A 16,776-nucleotide genomic window follows, 5' to 3' on the forward strand; every position below is an offset into this window, starting at 1 on the left:
AGGGCCCTGGGTGGTGACTAGGGCAGCAGCCCGCTGGGAGGATGGAAAGGATAGAAGAGGTTTCTAATTAGCTCCTGGACAAGGACAAGGTTGCCACACATATGGTCCATTCATAACTACCCGCCACCACCTTCCTCCCCCGACCCTGCCCATCACCAGGCTAACAGTGCTCTCCACTCCTCCCTCGATCCTTCTGAGCTTCCAGAACCAGGGGGCACCTCTCTCCATACCTGTAGCCTCCACCTCATGCCCAGCCAGGACGAGTGCGGGCATAACATATCGCACACGCGGCTGCCCATGGAAAAGCACTGAGCACCATTCCAGACCACGTAATTCATCTGGTTCTGGCCTTGAGACCAGGTCAGGACCCCAGCCCCCCGGGTTAACAGTGTCCTTACCCTCACTGTTCTTTCCTTCACCGTCCGTTACCTGTTACCTTTATGATCTTGAGAAACCGGCCTCTTTGCGTGTCTCTCCTTCTGTAAATGAGATAATGACATTTATCTTAGAGAGCGGTGGTAAAGAAGAAAAGAGACCGTGGGCATAAAAGAACACAATCTGAGCAAGTGTTAGTAATAGCTGAAGCTCACCCATGGGACTGGCTAGGGCTTGATTTCTCTCTCTTAAAAAAAAAATTATTGGGGATCCCTGGGTGGCTCAGTGGTTGAGCGCCTGCCTTCGGCCCAGGGCTGATCCTGGAGACCCGGGATCAAGTCCCACATCAGGCTCCCTGCATGGAGCTTGCTTCTCCCTCTGCCTGTGTCTCTGCCTCTCTCTCTCTCTCTCTGTCTCTCATGAATAAATAAATAAAATCTTAAAAAAATAAAAATAAATGTTTAAAAAATTTTATTTATTTGAGAGAGAAAAAGACAGAGCACAAGTTTGGGGATAGGGGTAGAAGGAGAGGGAGAAGCGGACTCCCCGCTGAGCAGGGAGCTCAACGTGGGGCTTGATCCCAGAATCCTGAGATCATGACCTGAGCCAAAGGCAGATGCTTAACCAACTGAGCCACCCAGGTGCCCAGAGCTTGACCTCTCTTAATTTGTAGCCTAGAGATGCCCTGTGCTGAGGGTCATAAGCTGCTCAGTCAGTATTAATGGCTGAGGTTGATTCCTATTGACAAGGTTGTTGCCCATTTTCACCTATCAGCTTGATAATATTACCTAGAGACCACAAGGAGCAGAGCCCTCTCACACATAAGTGGTGGGAGAATAAATGGACACAATCTTGTTACCTGGGAACAACAATTAGAAATATTCAGCACATGGGGCATCTCGGAGGGTCAAGTGGTTGAGCATCTGCCTTTGGCTCAGATCGTGATCCCGGAATCCTGGGGTCGAGTTCCATATCAGGCTCCTTGCAGGGAAACTGCTTCTCCCTTCTGTCTATGTCTCTGCCTCTCTCTGTGTGTCTCTCATGAATAAATAAAATCTTCTTTTAAAAAAAGAAATATTCAGCACATTCTCTTTAATTAAGTAATCTTCCTCATAGGGGTCTATCAGAAATATTCACAAATATGCACAAAGTAATTTGACAACGGCATCCACTGTTGTATTATTTATAATAGAAAAGTATATGGAGGCAATCTGAATGTCTAAAATTAGGGAACTAGCTAAAGAAATTGCAGAGTTATGATGCTGCCACGCTATGGGGTACCTGCCACGCAGCTGTCAAAAATAATGACAGATCTCAAAGCAATCTACAGATTCAACGCAATCTCTATCAAAATTACAATGGCATTTTTCATGGAAATAGAATAAACAATCCTAAAGTTTGTATGGAACCACAAAAGACCCCAAATAGCCAAAGAATCTTGAGAAAGAACAAAGCTGGAAGCATCACACTTCCTGATTTTTAAACTATATTACAAAGTGATAGCAATCAAAACGTCTGGTATTGACATAAAAACAGACACACAGATCAGTGGAACAGAATAGAAAGCCCACAAATAAACCTATGCACATATAGTCAATTAATTTATGACAAAGAAGCCAAGAATACACAATGAGGAAAGGATAGTCTCTTCAAAAAATGCTGTTGGGAAAACTGGACAGCCATATTCCAAAGAATGAAATTGGATCACTCTCTTACACCTATACACAAAAATCAACTCAAAATGGATTAAAGACTTGGACATAAGAACTGAAACCATAAAACTCCTGGAAGAAAACATTGGCAGCAAGCTCCTTGACATCAATCTTGGTGATGATTTTTTGAATATGACACCAAAAGCAAAAGCAACAAAAGCAAAAATAGATAGGTGGGGCTACATCAAAAAGGTCTCTACACAGCAAAGGAAACCACCCACAAAATAAAAGGCTACCTATGGAATGGGAGGAAATATTGGCAATCATATATATGATAAGGGATTAATATCCAAAATATATAAACAAATACAATTTAATAGCAAATAATACACAATCTGATCATAAAATGGGCAGAGGAGCTGAGTAGATATTTTTCCAAAGAAGACATACAAATGTCCACAGGTAAATGAAAAGTGAGCACCCAACAGGGAAACGCAAATCAAAACCAAAATAAGATATCTCACACCTATTAGAGCAGCTGTCATTCAAAAGATAAGAGATAACAAATGTGGGAGAGGATATGGAGCAAAGGGAACCCTCTTGTCCTGTTGGTGGGAATGCAAACTGGTGCAGCCACTATGGAAAGCAGTATGGAGTTTCCTCAAAAAATTAAAAATAGAACTATCCTATGATCCAACAATTCCATATCTGGGTGTATGTCCAAAGGAAACAGAATCACTATATCCCCATTTTATTTTTTAAAAAAATATTTATTTATTTATGAGAGAAAGAGAGAGAGGAAAAGAATCCTGAAGCAAACTCCCTGATGAGTATGGATCCTGATGTGGAGCTTGATCCCAGGACCCTGAGATCATGACCTGAGCTGAAATCAAGAGTTGGATGCTTAACTGACTGAGCCACCCAGGTGCCCCTATGCCCCCATTTTCACTGCAATGTTATTTACAATAGCCAAGACAAAGAAATAACCTAAATGTCCATCAACAGATGAATGGATAAAAAACGGTGGTATTTATATATACAGTGGAATATTAATCACAAAAAAGAAGGAAATCTTGCCATTTACATGGATCGACCTTGAGGGTGTTATGCTAAGTGAAATAAGTCAGAAAGAAAGACGAAAACTGGATCATCTCACTTATATGTGGAATCTAAAAAAACAAACTCATAGAAATAGAGAACAGATTGGTGGTTCCCAGAGCCAGTGGGTAGGGAGTGGGGGAAATGGGGAAAGGGGATCAAACAATACAAATGTCCAGTTATATTATAATTATGTTGTGGAGATATAAGGTACAGCATGGTGACTACAGTTAACAATACTGTGTTGTAAAAAAAAAAAAAACAAACAATACTGTGTTGTATATTTGAAAGTTGTTAAGAGAGTAGATCTTGAAAGTTCCTATCACAAGAGGCCCCTGGTTGGCTCTGGCACTAGAACATGTGTCTCTTGATCTCAGTGTCATGAGTTCAAGCCTCACATTGGGCATGGAGCTTACTTAAAAAAAAAAAAAAGTTTTAACAATGTGAGGTGATGGATGTTAACTAAACTTAACATGGTAATCATTTCACAATGTATACTTATATCAAATCATTATGTTGTATACCTTAAACATAATACCATGTTATATATCAATTATATCTCAATAAAATGGGAAAAAATAGAATTCCAGTCTTGCTCCTGCTTAAAACCCTACGTTGACTTCTATGGCTCTCTGTGTGTCCTCCAATGCCTTAGGCACTCGGATTCTACGTTACTTCTCCAGCCCTATCTCGCCCCCCACATGCTGTCTCCCAAACCCAACAAATTCCTTTTAGTATCAGCTATTGCAAATATGTAGATCAAAAATAGTTGTGCTAATCTAATTCTTTTTACAGATCCATAGTAGAAAGTAAGACTGAAAAATATTTTAACCCACAAGGGAGAAAGATTCTATGACTTAAATTCATAATCCTGCTTTTGCCTAATTCCCCAACCTTAGGAAATCTGTTCATTGCATCCCACCCAATAATGGTGATAAAAATAGCTAGAAGTACATCGATCAATTCTGTATTTATCAGAGCATAAAATGCATTAAAGTGCTAAGTGTGCTAAAGTTTTACAATGATGAAAAAAATAATGACAGATCATTATGTATTGACATGGAAAGATTTTATGCTTTTAAGCAAAAACTGCCAGTTGCAGAATTATTTTCAGTGATCTAAAAGTGTCTAGCATATAGTAGATAATCAACAAGTACTTGTTGAATTGAAAGAATATTATCCCAGTCTGTTTAACAGAAAAAATATCACCACCCCAACACACACTCATAAACAGGTCCATATATTTTCATATGCCTAAAAAAAGTTGTGGAAGGACAGTCAACTGTGTTTATCCCTGGGTTTGAGCAGCTTCTAACTTTCCTCGGCTCTGGTCTACAGAGCCCACATCACGTGAGGTGAGGTTGCAGTGGGCAGCCCATGCATTTACCAGGCAGCTCACAGGACTTTCTGTTGTAGGGGATCTTCAGTTCTGCTCTCCTGGTGGGAAAGAACAGGAAAGCCCAACCACTCCCAACCGCTACTCATGGTAGTGGTTCTGCATAGTTCTAATTTACAGGGTCAGGGGAAAAAAGGCTAAGGACAAGATGTGCAATTATTTAGGACACTGTTTTATTTATACCTAAGGAGAGACACCAGAGTATGAGCCCCCAAGGGCCTGGACATTCTGGGTGGGTGGCTTCTAAGGTTTGGAGAACCCATGTCCTGAGCAGGGGGTCATGCTTCATGCTCCAGCAGCTGAATCTGGAAAGTCCCAGGTCTCTATGCTCAAAGTTTAAGGGAAAAGCAAGGAGTCAAGCAGAGTCAGCCTGGATGACCATGTGAAGCCTCAGGGGCCCTGGGTAAGGTCAGAGGAACACTTGAGTGTGTGTAAGAGGTCACTTAAAGGCAGGAGGGTCAGGGGCACCTGTGTGGTTCAGTCCGTTAAGCATCTGCTTACGGCTCAGATCATGATCCCAGGGTCCTGGGATTGAGCTCAGCTCAGGGCTCCCTGCGTAGTGGGGAGCTTGCTTCTCCCTCTACTACTCCCCTGCTTGTGCTCTCTCTCAGTCAAATAAAGAACTTAAAAAAAAAAAAAAAAAAAAAGAAGCAGGGTCAGTTACAGGGCCTGAAAAGGATGCATGGGATTTTGAAAATGAGTACAGAACAGTATGGTGGCTTTGGAATATTCAGGAGGAATTCTTCTAAATTTAGAAGACATAATGTAGTTCAGGAGACTTTTAGAGGAAGGGTCACAGTTCATCTCCTATTTGGCAGGATAAGGTTTGCCTTAGTCTGTTCAGGCTGTTTTAACAAATTACAATAGACTGTGTGGCTTAAACAACAGGTATCTCTCTCAGTTTGGGAGGCTGGGCAGTCTAAGGTCAGGTTGCCAGTACAGCTAAGTTCTTGGTGAGGGTCCTATTCCTGGTTTGCAGAAAGTTACCTTCTTGCCAGGTCCTCCCCTGGTGGTGGTGGTTGGGGGAGGGACAGTGAGCACACTCTGGTCTCTTTGTCTCTTTTCAAAGGCACTAATTCCCTTATGGAGGTCTCCACCTTCATGGCCTCCTCTAAATCTAATTGCTTCCCAAAGGCTCCACTTCCAAATACCATCCCATTCTGGAGTTAGGACTTCAACATATGAATTTGAGGGGATACACAAATATCCAGTCCATAACAAGGTTTCTGTGACTGCTGTGCAGCTCTCGACTGCTTCCAAACTCTCAGGCCAGTCAAAGCAAAAAGCATCTTGGGCCACAGGTAAGGGTTAAGAGGGTAAGGTCAACTCCAATTCCATCCAGGCACTCAAAGGCAAGGCAGATCCTAATGGCTTCCCCACCATGATCCAAGGGATCAGAGCCCTCAGGAGGTGACTGTAAGCAAGCCAAGACCCTGGCAGGGGATAGCCAGAGCAACTTCTCAGGCTTTTAGGTCAGGATTGGAAGGAGGATGGAAACCTGGAAGCCCAGGGGATCTCTGACTTACAAGCCAAGACTTAATTTATAAAGCCCATCAAAGCTGTACTTGCATATATGTTATCACATCTGATCCTCATAACAGTACAAAGAGAGGCATGTATTAAATTATTGATCATAAGTCTTTATGGTCTTGATGAAGTCTTTATAAGTTTTTAATGAAAACCCATTTCTAATATTCATTATGATAACCAGTGAAGTGCCTGATGCAGATAAGATATAGAGATACCTGAAGCTCTTGTGATAGCCAACTACAGAGTGTAGGCTTATTTTTTGACCAACTTTATTGAGGTAAGATTTACATATAATACGATGTATCCATTTCAAGTATATTAATTTTAATGTACATCAAGTACATTAAAAGCAGCTTGATGAGCTTTTCCAAAGGTAATACACACATATAACGACCACTCCACTGAAGATGGAACATTTCTATCACCTCAGAAAGTTCCTTTAAGCCTCTTTGCATTTGGTCTTCCCTCCCCTTTTGTCCCTAGGAGACCAATGATCTGCAGTAATGATAGCTTAGTTTTGATTGTTCCAGAATTTCATATAAATGAAATCATCCAATATGTTTTCTTTTGTGTCTGGCTTCTTTCACTCAGTGTAATATTTTTAAGATTCACATATGTTGTGTGTATTAGCAATTTGTTCCTTTAAATTATTGACTTGTCAGGATGCCTGGGTGGCTCAGCGGTTGAGCATCTGCCTTTGGCTCAGGGTGTGATCCCAGAGTCCCAGGATCGAGTCCCACATCTGGATTCCTGCATGGAGCCTGTTTCTCCCTCTGTCTGTGTCTCTGCCTCTCTCTCTATGTCTCTCATGAATAAATAAAATCTTTAAAAAAATAAATAATTGAGTTGTCTTCAATTGTATTGAATATGCCACAATTTATTTACTCATTCTCTGGTCAATGGAAATTGGGTTGTATCTGATTTGTGCTTATTGCAAATATAACTGCTATAAACATTCATGTACAAATATTTCTGTGGATATATATTTTCATTTCTCTTGGGTATAGAACTACTGATCTGGGGAGATTGGCTCAGTCGGAGAAGCATGAAAGTCTTGATCTTAAGATTGTGATTTCATTCCCATGTTGGGTGTAGAGATTACTTAAAAATTTTTTTAGAAAGGAAGGAAGGAAAGAAGGAAAGACTGATCTGTTTTCCAAAGTTGTACCATTTAATACTACTACCAGCAGTGAAAGAGAGTTCTAAGTGATTCATATCTTCACCAGTACTTGATATTGTCAGTCTTTTAAGTTTTAGCCATGCTGGTGGGTGCGTATGTTATCATGGTCTTAATTTGCATGTTGGCTAATGCTGAATAATGATATTGAACATATCTGCATTTGTTTATTAGAAACTTTTATATATCTTCTTTTTTTAAGATTTATTTATTTGAGAGAGAGAGAGAGAGAGAAAGCATCAGCAGGGGGAGGAGCACAGAGAGAGGGACAAACAGGCTCCCTGTTCAGTCCTACGTGGGGCTTGATGCCTGAGATCATGACCTGAGCCGAAGTCAGATGCTTAACCAACTGAGCCACCCAGGCGCCCCTGTACACCTTCTTTTTTTTTTTTTAATTTTTTTTAAGTTTATTTATTTATGATAGTCTCACAGAGAGAGAGAGAGAGAGAGAGAGAGAGAGAGGCAGAGACATAGGCAGAGGGAGAAGCAGGCTCTCTGTAGGAGCCAGATGCGGGACTCGATCCCGGACCCCTAAGCCAAAGGCAGCCGCCCAACTGCTGAGCCACCCAGGTGTCTCAAATCTTTTGTCTTTTATATTGTATTTTTAAAAATTCATTTAACGATTTTTACTGAAATGACTAAGGTAATCATCTTTGTTTCCTTTTTTACAAGAAGAGCAAGTCCAGAGGAGAAGTTTTGCCCAAGCTTTCTTAAAGTAGAAAACCAGCAGTTTGTTATAAGTAACCCTAAATTATTCTACCCAACTGTTCCACACAGGCAGAGCCTGTTATCCTCAAGCTGTGCCAAATGACACCCATCTGCTTAGTAGGCTTTATTCAAGGTACCTAAATGTTTGAAACTGATCTAGAATCATCTGATAATTTAGCTTCTTGCTTAGTAAAAATAAAAAATCAGACATGCACTTAATTAATAGAAGGCGTCCTATGTTCATGGATCAGAAGATTTAATATAGTTAAGATGCCAATACTCTTCAAATTAATCTACAGATTCAACATAACCAACATCAAAATTCTAGCTGGAATTTTTTAAAAAATTGACAGTCTGATTCTAAGATTCATATGGAAATTCCAGGGACTCAGTGTTGTCAAAACAATCTTGAAAAATAACAAAGTTGGAAGACTCATGTTTTATGATTTCAAAACTTACTATAACTTCATAGTAATCAAGACAAGGTGGTACTGGCATAAGGATAGACATAGAGCAATAGATAGAACCAAGAATCCAGAAATAAACCTTTACATTTATGATCAGTTGATTTTCAACAAGGGTGCTAAGACAATTCAATGGAGGGAAGAACAGTCTTTTCAACAAATGGTGTTGGGACAACTGGAAATCCAGTTTCAAAAGAATGAAGTAGACTCCTACTTCACACCTTTTAAACACCATATATTTCTTGTAAGAAATACAGGAATAAAATACAGGCATAAATCTCTGTGACCTTGGAGTGGAGAAAACACAACAGAAGAAAACAATAAAAAAAAAAAAAAAAAAAAAGAAGAAGAAAACAATAGATAAACTGAACTTCACCAAAATTACAAACTTCTAAAAAAAAAAAATTACAAACTTCTGTGCTTCAAAGAACACCATCAGGAAAGTAAAAAAACAACAGAATGACATAAAATATTTGCAAATCAGGTGTCTGAAAAGGGGCATGTATCTAGGATATATAAAGAACCCTTAACAATTCAGTATTAAAATGACAAATAGGGAGCAGCCCCGGTGGCTTAACAGTTTAGCGCCGCCTTCGGCCCGGGGTGTAATCCTGGGGGCCCAGGATCGAGTCCCATGTCAGAATCCCTGTGTGGAGCCTGCTTCTCCCTTGGCCTGTGTCACTGCCCCTCTCTCGCCCCCATCTTAAATAAATAAATAAATAAATAAATAAATAAATAAATAAATAAAATGACAAATAGGGCAGCCCGGGTGGCTCAGCTGTGTAGTGCCGCCTTGGGCCCGGGGTGTGATTCTGGAAACCTGGGATCAAGTCCTGCATCGGGCTCCCTGCATGGAGCCTGCTTCTCCCTCTGCCTGTGTCTCTGCCTCTCTCTCTGTGTCTCTCATGAATAAATGAATAAAATATTTAAAAATAAGTAAATAAAATGACAAATAATCCCACTAAAGAATGAGCAAAAGATCTGAATAGCCATTTCACCAAAGAAGATATGCAAATGGCCCCTAGCCATCACAGAAATGCCAATCAAACCACAAAGAGATAACTGCTTCACCCCTAGTAGGATGATTATGACCAAAAAGAGAGATAACAATAAATGTTTGGCTATTCATAATAGTCAAAAAATGGAAACAACCCAAATACTCATCATTTGATGGACAAGTAAAATTCCATATAATGGAATATTATTCGCCAATAAAAAGGACTTAATTACTGGTACATGTGACAACATGGATGAATCTTGAATCTTGCCAAATCAGTCACTAAAGAGCATATGTTGTATGATTCCATTTAAATGAAATGTCTGGAACAGGCAAATATATAGAGACAGCAAGCTAGTGCTTGCTGAGGTCTTGAGGAAGGGATGTGGGGGAAAATAGAGAGTGAGTGTTAATGGACACAGCAGCATAATGACTGCTAAAATTGATCGTGGGGATGGTTGCAGAACTCTGAATACACTAAAAACATTAATTTTTATACTTTAAGCAACTAGATGAATTATTTTAAAACATGCCAATGTCCACTTTTATAAATTATTAAACATTTTCTTAATTGAGAAACAATTTTATAAGCCCAGAGAGCATAACACAAAATGATACCATTATTCAATACACCTCATATTGGGTTATTTGCTGAAATTATATCTGTATAAAGCATTGTATAGCAAGGACTTCCAATATGATGAACAATGTGTGGACTTAAAAGCAGAAGAAAATATGCAGAGAATTGGGTATGAAGTAAATATTATGTTTTCTTCAACATTCTATCCATATTGTTGTTTTGAAATAAAAGAACATGTTCTAAATATTAACATACACACACACAAACAAGAAAAATGACACAATCAGTAAAACATGCAGAATACATTCTTAACACATTCTCTCTCTCCCTTCTCTCTCTCTCTCTCTCTCTCTCTCAATCTGGCGGCCCTGCCACATCTAGAAACTAGACAACTGCGGGGAAAGCTTCCCCAACCCTGTATCCCCAGGGAAAGGAACCTTTCCCCACTTGCCATCTCCGCAGCGGGCACTATTTGCACCCTCTAGCCCAGGTGCAGAGAGGGGAGGAGCCCTCCTACACACCAGGTTGTCTTTCTTTTTTCAGGGGCGCTCCTGTGTTTTCAGGATAAGTGTGGGGTACGGTGGGGGGTGGCTTTGGACACGGGGGTGGCGGTGGGGTGCAGCCCAGGGTGCTCTGCGGAAGGAGGGGCCCTCAGCGAGCAGCACTGCCACCTTGTGGCCGGGGATGGTCCCACCTCTGGCTCCAGGGACACCCCCCACCCCACCCCAACTGGGGCTCCTTCATACTAAGCAGAAGAAAACATTCAGTAATTCACTAACATTTTTTCAAACATCATTTTGATCATTCTTTCTTAACATAAAAGTAATTCATGCTCGCTTTATAAATTTTAGAAAGTTGAAATAAGAGCGAATAAAAACTGAGCACTTGGATGTATATTTTTCCAGTCTTAAAAAAAAACAAGCAAACAAAAGTAGAATTACACAGTACATAACCATTTTTTTCATAAGCCAAATACATTGTGCCAATATCTTTTCACTTGCTAAATATTGTTCTGCAATTTTTATGTAAGGAAAAATAACAGGTCACCCAGCCTCAACAATTGTGAACAAATGGTTGATCTCACATTTTTGATGCCTGTTCCATATTCCTTTCTTTAGGTGATTGGGCCATAGTTCATTTAACCAACAATAAAGAGTTGAGAATTTAAATTATACACAACTTCTTCATTGATGTAATATTACACTGGGATGAACAACTCTGTTGCTGAATCTTTACAGAGTACATGATTATTTCTTAGGTAAATACTCAAATCAAAGTTGATATGAAGTTTGTAAGGTGTCTCATTTATTACCCAGATACTTTCCAGAAAGGCTAAATTAGGAGCCTTTTCAAATATAAAAAGAATTGAGGAACTTCTCCACATATAACAGTGAGGAGAAAACTCACAGTAATAAAAAAAATACTGTAAATCCAATAACACTTTTTAAAAAGACTTATTCATTTTAGAGAGAGAGCAAGTGCGTGTGTGAGTGGAGGTAGGGGAAGAGACAGAGGGAGAGGGAGACAAGCAGACTCACCGTTGAGCATGGAGTCTCCTTTGGGGCTCGATCCCAGGAGCCTGAGATCATCACCTGGGCCAAAGTCAAGAACAGACCCTCAACCATGTCTGATTTTTAGGCGCCGTAAAAATACAGCAACAGTTTAAAGGGAGTTCTATTTTTATTAATCACGACTATACCTATATATTTTATCTTCAAATTTTTGATTCTCAAAAATCCAAAACCACAGAAAAATGGAACGAATAGTAATATGAGCATCCCTATACTCTTTAGCAAGCTTCAACAATTTTTAACATTTTACCACTTTGCTCTTTCTCTCTGTATATACATGAATGAATTTTTGCTGAGCCTTTTGTTTTTAAGTTTTATTTGAGTAATCGCTACACCCAACATGAGGCTTGAACCCACAACTGTGAGATCTAGAATCACATGTTCTTCTGACCGAGCCAGCCAGGCACCCCTTGCTAAAGCTTCTGAAAGTAAATTGCCAACATCATGCCACTTCACCTCTAAATACATTAGCATTCATCTTCTAAAATAAGGGCATTCCCTTATAAAACTACAAAGCCATTATCATGCCTTAGAAAACCAACAAGAATTCCATAGTATCATCTAATATTGGTCTATATGAAAATTTCTTCAATTGTCTCCAATTACAGGTTTTTTAAAAATCAGATTCAATCAAATCTCATGAACTGTTGCACCATTTAATCCAGGTTAGTCACTCCTTTCTTTTCCCAAGACATCATCCTTTTGAAGACTGCACACTGGCTTTCTTACAGAATGCTCCACATTCCGGATTTAGTGATTGTTACCTCATTGTGTTATTCAGCTTGCTCCTCTGTTCCCTGTGTTTGCAGCAAGTTTGCTGCAAATCCAAACTTAGGTTCAGAGGCCTTCCATAAAAGAGGTATACCATACTTGATTGTATTATTTATTGATCCTGATTGTAAACCATCCTTTCCTCTGATGTACATGGCTTATAGAGTACTCAAGTATTTATTAGATAAATGACTAATTTGCTTGCATCCCTGTGCAGTGATTTTTAAGAGCCACCGTATGGATCGCTGCTGATTTGAAGATGTTTTCAACAGGCAAGAGCAAATGAGGGAAATAGGGGCTATGGAATGAGTTTTCCAAAAAGCTGATTTAATTTCATTTAAAAGACTTGCTAATTCACCTGACAAATTACTTACCAATTCCAAGGGGAAAATAGTAATTTAACAGTAGGGAGACACAGTCGCCACCATTCTCACCAAGTGATCAAAATTAACATTTCTCAAAATAGGACAAACCAATGTCATGTGCCTCTTGATGTGATATACTGAGAAAGGACACATCACTTCTGTGGTATTCTTGGCAAAAATGCATGGCCTGAATACAATCATGAGGAAACAGCCAAACTCCAACTGAGGACATTCTACATAATAACTGGCCTGTACTTAAAAAAAAGAAAAAGTCAATGTCATGAAAGACAAAGGCAGACAAATTGTTCCAGATTGAAGGAGACTAAAGAGACATGACAGCTAAACGCAATATGTGATCCTGGATGGGATCCTGGATCAGAAAAAACAATAGCTATTAGGAGGAGGGGAAGAGGGAGGAGAAGAGAGAGAAGAGAGGGAAAAGAAAGGAGTTGGGGAGGAGGAGGGAGTTGCAGCAGCGGGGGGGAGGGAACATTATTGGCAAAATAACCTGGCAAAATCTGAAGAAGGTACATAGATCAGATTAGAGCATTGTATCAAAGATGTTAAATTTCTGGGGATCCCTGGGTGGCTCAGTGGTTTAGCGCCTGCCTTTGGCTGAAGGCATGATCCTGGAGTCCCGGGATCTAGTCCCACATCCAGCTCCCTGTATGGAGCCTGCTTCTCCCTCTGGCTGTGTCTCTGCCTCTCCCTCTCTCTCTCTCATAAATAAATAAAATCTTAAAAAAAAAAAAGATGTTAAATTTCCCAATTTTGATAATAGTACTACTCTATTTCAGGGTTAAGAGGTGCCATGTCTACAACTTACTTTCAAATGGTTTAGGTAATGAATTCTTTCCGTGTGTGTGTGTGTGTGTGTGTGTGTGTGTGTGTGTGTGTGTGTAAAGAGAGAGAGCGAAAGAGAGAGAACAATAAACCAAATATGGCAAAATGTTAGTACTTCGTAAATCTGAGGGAAGGGTATATAAGAGTTCATTGTACTATTCTTGCAATTTCTCTGTAAGTTTGCAATCACTTCAAAACAAAAACTTCTTAAAAAGCAAAATCTGTTAGTAATGCATCAATGTCATTCCCATATTATTGGAATTAAAATTCATTTATAAATGAAATGATGGTGATAGTAGATGGTACTTACTGTCAATGAACTGGGCAAAGTAAAAAGTTAGCAAGCCCCTGTTGAACCCTATTTATCAGTGCTTTTTCCTGGTGCAAAAAAATCTGGGAAAATGAGAAACACTATTTTAGTGTGTATCCCTGAAAGGATGGACTCCTATTCTCATCTGGACACAGGACACAGTGTGTCCTCAGTAATGGGCCAAGAATAGTTTTTTATGGCCTTATGGGGCATGAGGGACCTGCATGCACATATCTTCTTGGGCACTCATCCACAGCACACATCCTGAGTACGCCTGGAAAGGGGATTCCATCCTCTCTTGGCATGCGACTGGCTGTCTGGTCTAGGTGTGCTGGGGTACACCAGGGCTGATCATAGGGACTGAGTAAACATCACTGTCTCTTACTGGAGACAGTGACAACAGAAAACTATGGAAAGTGATATAGGTGGGCTCTTAATTAAGCCCTTGGCTACCTGGGTCTTGAGTCATGATGGAAGGAGTAGGATTTAGCTAAGCCAGGCAATAGGGTGATGATCTTCCTTTCTGGGGGTCCACTAACACAGTGAGTAGGTGCTCAGAAAGTGACAACATTGCCATAATGAACTCCAGGAAACAGAAGCAGCCAGGATTCTGAGGATTAAACCAGCTCTTGCTTCCTTTACCAATTTTTGGTGGAAATGTTCTGCTGCTCAAACAGCCACCCAGGGTGTGCAGAGGAAAGGATGAGGCAAGCTTCTCTCCTCCATCATCCTAGGAAGTCCTTGGAGGACAAGGACCTGCAAGAGCAGGTGAGATTCAGGAATGGGGCTCTGTTCTTTTGGGCAGAAGAAGCAGGAACCTGAATCTGCTCTTTGAACCCCCACAGGCCTACTGGACCGGAAGAGGGGTTTCTGTCAGGCGTCTGGATTCACCAACAGTTCTGTGAGCACAAGTGAGGGTACAGGCTGGGAGTGAGGTCCAAGGCAGGGCAGAAGCTGGAGTCTCAAGTGCGGACACCAGCAGGTCACACAAACTCCATCAGGCCCAGTCATGAGAAACTTCTGTGCTGGACTGGGCCAATGATCCCAGATTCGAGAAGGCGTTGGGGACTGAGTCAGAGACCATGACAGCAAGGAAGGGCAGTATTTGGAGTCCTTGTTAAGGATGGATTGTGGTGATTTAGGGGTAAAGGGAGCCAAAAACAGCCACAAGGTTGTGCAGACAGGGAAACACGGATGAGAATGAGCGTGGGGGCTCACTGCTGAAGGAGTTAAGGGAGCTTCAGCTGTGGCGAGGGTCAAGCGTCAGGGGTGGAGCTGAGGAAAGGTCTAGCGGAGACTGGGTCACGGGAAGACAGGGGATGGTTGGGGTGGGGGTACTAGGGGAGGATGAGGACCAAGAGGGCAACCCTAAGTCCCTTGGCAGGTGTGAGTGCCAGAAGCAGGGGAGTCCATGCCTACCCTCACAGCACGGGGAGCAGAGGGCCAGGGCAGACGCAGAGGGGATGGGGTCACCGGGAGAGGTCGGAGCTCCCGACTTCCTGGGTGAGCGGGAGGCTGCCTGCCCAGCCTCGCCGGCATGAGGGCTTGGCTCCCGTCCACTGCTGCATCCTCAGCCGAGGACGCGGAGGCTCTGACCCTGTTTTTACACATGCCTGTTCCAATCCAAGCAACCTCGGGAGCGTCGTCTTAGAGCTGCGGCGTAAAATGATCCGTTCGGACCAGGCAGAGCTCAGGCCCTCGGGGCAGCCGGCGGCCTGCGCCCCCCGCCGGGGGAGGGTACCCAGCCCGGGGCTCCCGCCCCTCCCCGCCGGCCGCGGGGGCCACGCGGGCGCCCAGTCTCCGCCCCGTCGGCGGCGGCACCGGCTGCGCGAGATCCGCACGTTCCCGCCGGCTCCGCGCCAGGGGGCGGCGCTGCGAGCGAGCGGAGCCGCGACCTTGACCCCGGCCGGCCCCGGGGAGAGCGCGCTGGGCCGCGGAGCAGTCCCCGGCGCGCTCTGCGGCTCGCTCGGCGGGGAGTCCGGGCGGCCGGCGGGCAGGAGGGCAGAGTCCCGAGCGAGGCCGCAGGGAGCACGGGGCCTGCCACCGGCCCGGGGTGCGGGCCCCTGCGGCCAGAGCCCGGGAGGGCGCGGCGCGGCGCGGCAGCTGAGAGAGGCCGCTCGGGGCTCGCCGAGCAGCGCCGCTGACCGGCGCGAAGCTCACCTGGAGCGAAGCGAAGCGAACCTGGAGGGCGGCGGGGAATCATCTGAGCCCCAAAGAGGCAGGTTTCGCTGGTCCACCCCGCCCCGGCCACGTGCGTCCCCACGCGCACTCCGGGGCGCCCAGACGCCGTTGTCATAGAGACACTTGCGCCGGGGCCCGGCCTCGGCCCGCCGCTTGCGCTCAGGCTCTTCCGCCCGCGGTGCACACGACGTGCAAATGTCTGTCATCTGTTAAGCACGTACGTACCCCGCACTGCGGACTGTGCGGGACACACGGATAACCCAGATGTGGGAATTTGCAGCCTACCTTACCTCCCTGTGCCACCCTTGATTGATGCAGGATTTAGCAATTCCTCTCACTTCTCAAAAAAAAAAAAAAAAAAAATCCTCTTGTAGTCTTTTTTTTTTTTGAAGGCTTGTAGAAGAGACCAAGGAAAGAGGGAATTTTATACATACAGCAGGGTGCAGTATTTCATTCCGTTAGACATCTCTTGCCTTAGTCGACTTTTTGGGTATTCCTCATCCACGCTCTCTCTGAGAGGGCCCTGAATCCAGCCCAGTCCCAGGCACTCCCTTCAAGATATTCCTCGGGGCTAGTGCATCTCTCCCTCTTCCTCAGGCAGAGCAGTGCAGAGGGTCCTGCCTTCCCAGACCTGCTCCTGAGGCATGCTCAACAAAGACCCTCTCCTCACCAGCATTCCCCTTCTGCAGAGATCAGCAGTAGTTTTTCTTCCTGAAACACGTGCTTTCTCTCGTGCAATCGTCCTGCAAGTCCACATG

The 16,776-nt window shown here is 43.0% G+C and overlaps 1 long non-coding RNA gene across 1 annotated transcript in view; it reads right to left on the bottom strand.

Annotated features, from left to right (window-relative positions):
- Window positions 1-16,189, bottom strand: part of LOC121485208 — a 33,756-nt gene extending 17,567 nt beyond the window's left edge. Inside the window, exons 1-2 of the long non-coding RNA XR_005986233.1 lie at window positions 15,998-16,189; window positions 399-479 (exon numbers count right to left, since the gene is read on the bottom strand). This is a non-coding gene — a long non-coding RNA (uncharacterized LOC121485208). The remainder of the gene's footprint in view (window positions 1-398; window positions 480-15,997) is intronic.
- Window positions 16,190-16,776: the final 587 nt, after the last annotated feature.

This window comes from Vulpes lagopus, chromosome 2 (genome assembly GCF_018345385.1).
Source record: "Vulpes lagopus strain Blue_001 chromosome 2, ASM1834538v1, whole genome shotgun sequence".
Lineage (NCBI taxonomy): Eukaryota > Metazoa > Chordata > Mammalia > Carnivora > Canidae > Vulpes > Vulpes lagopus.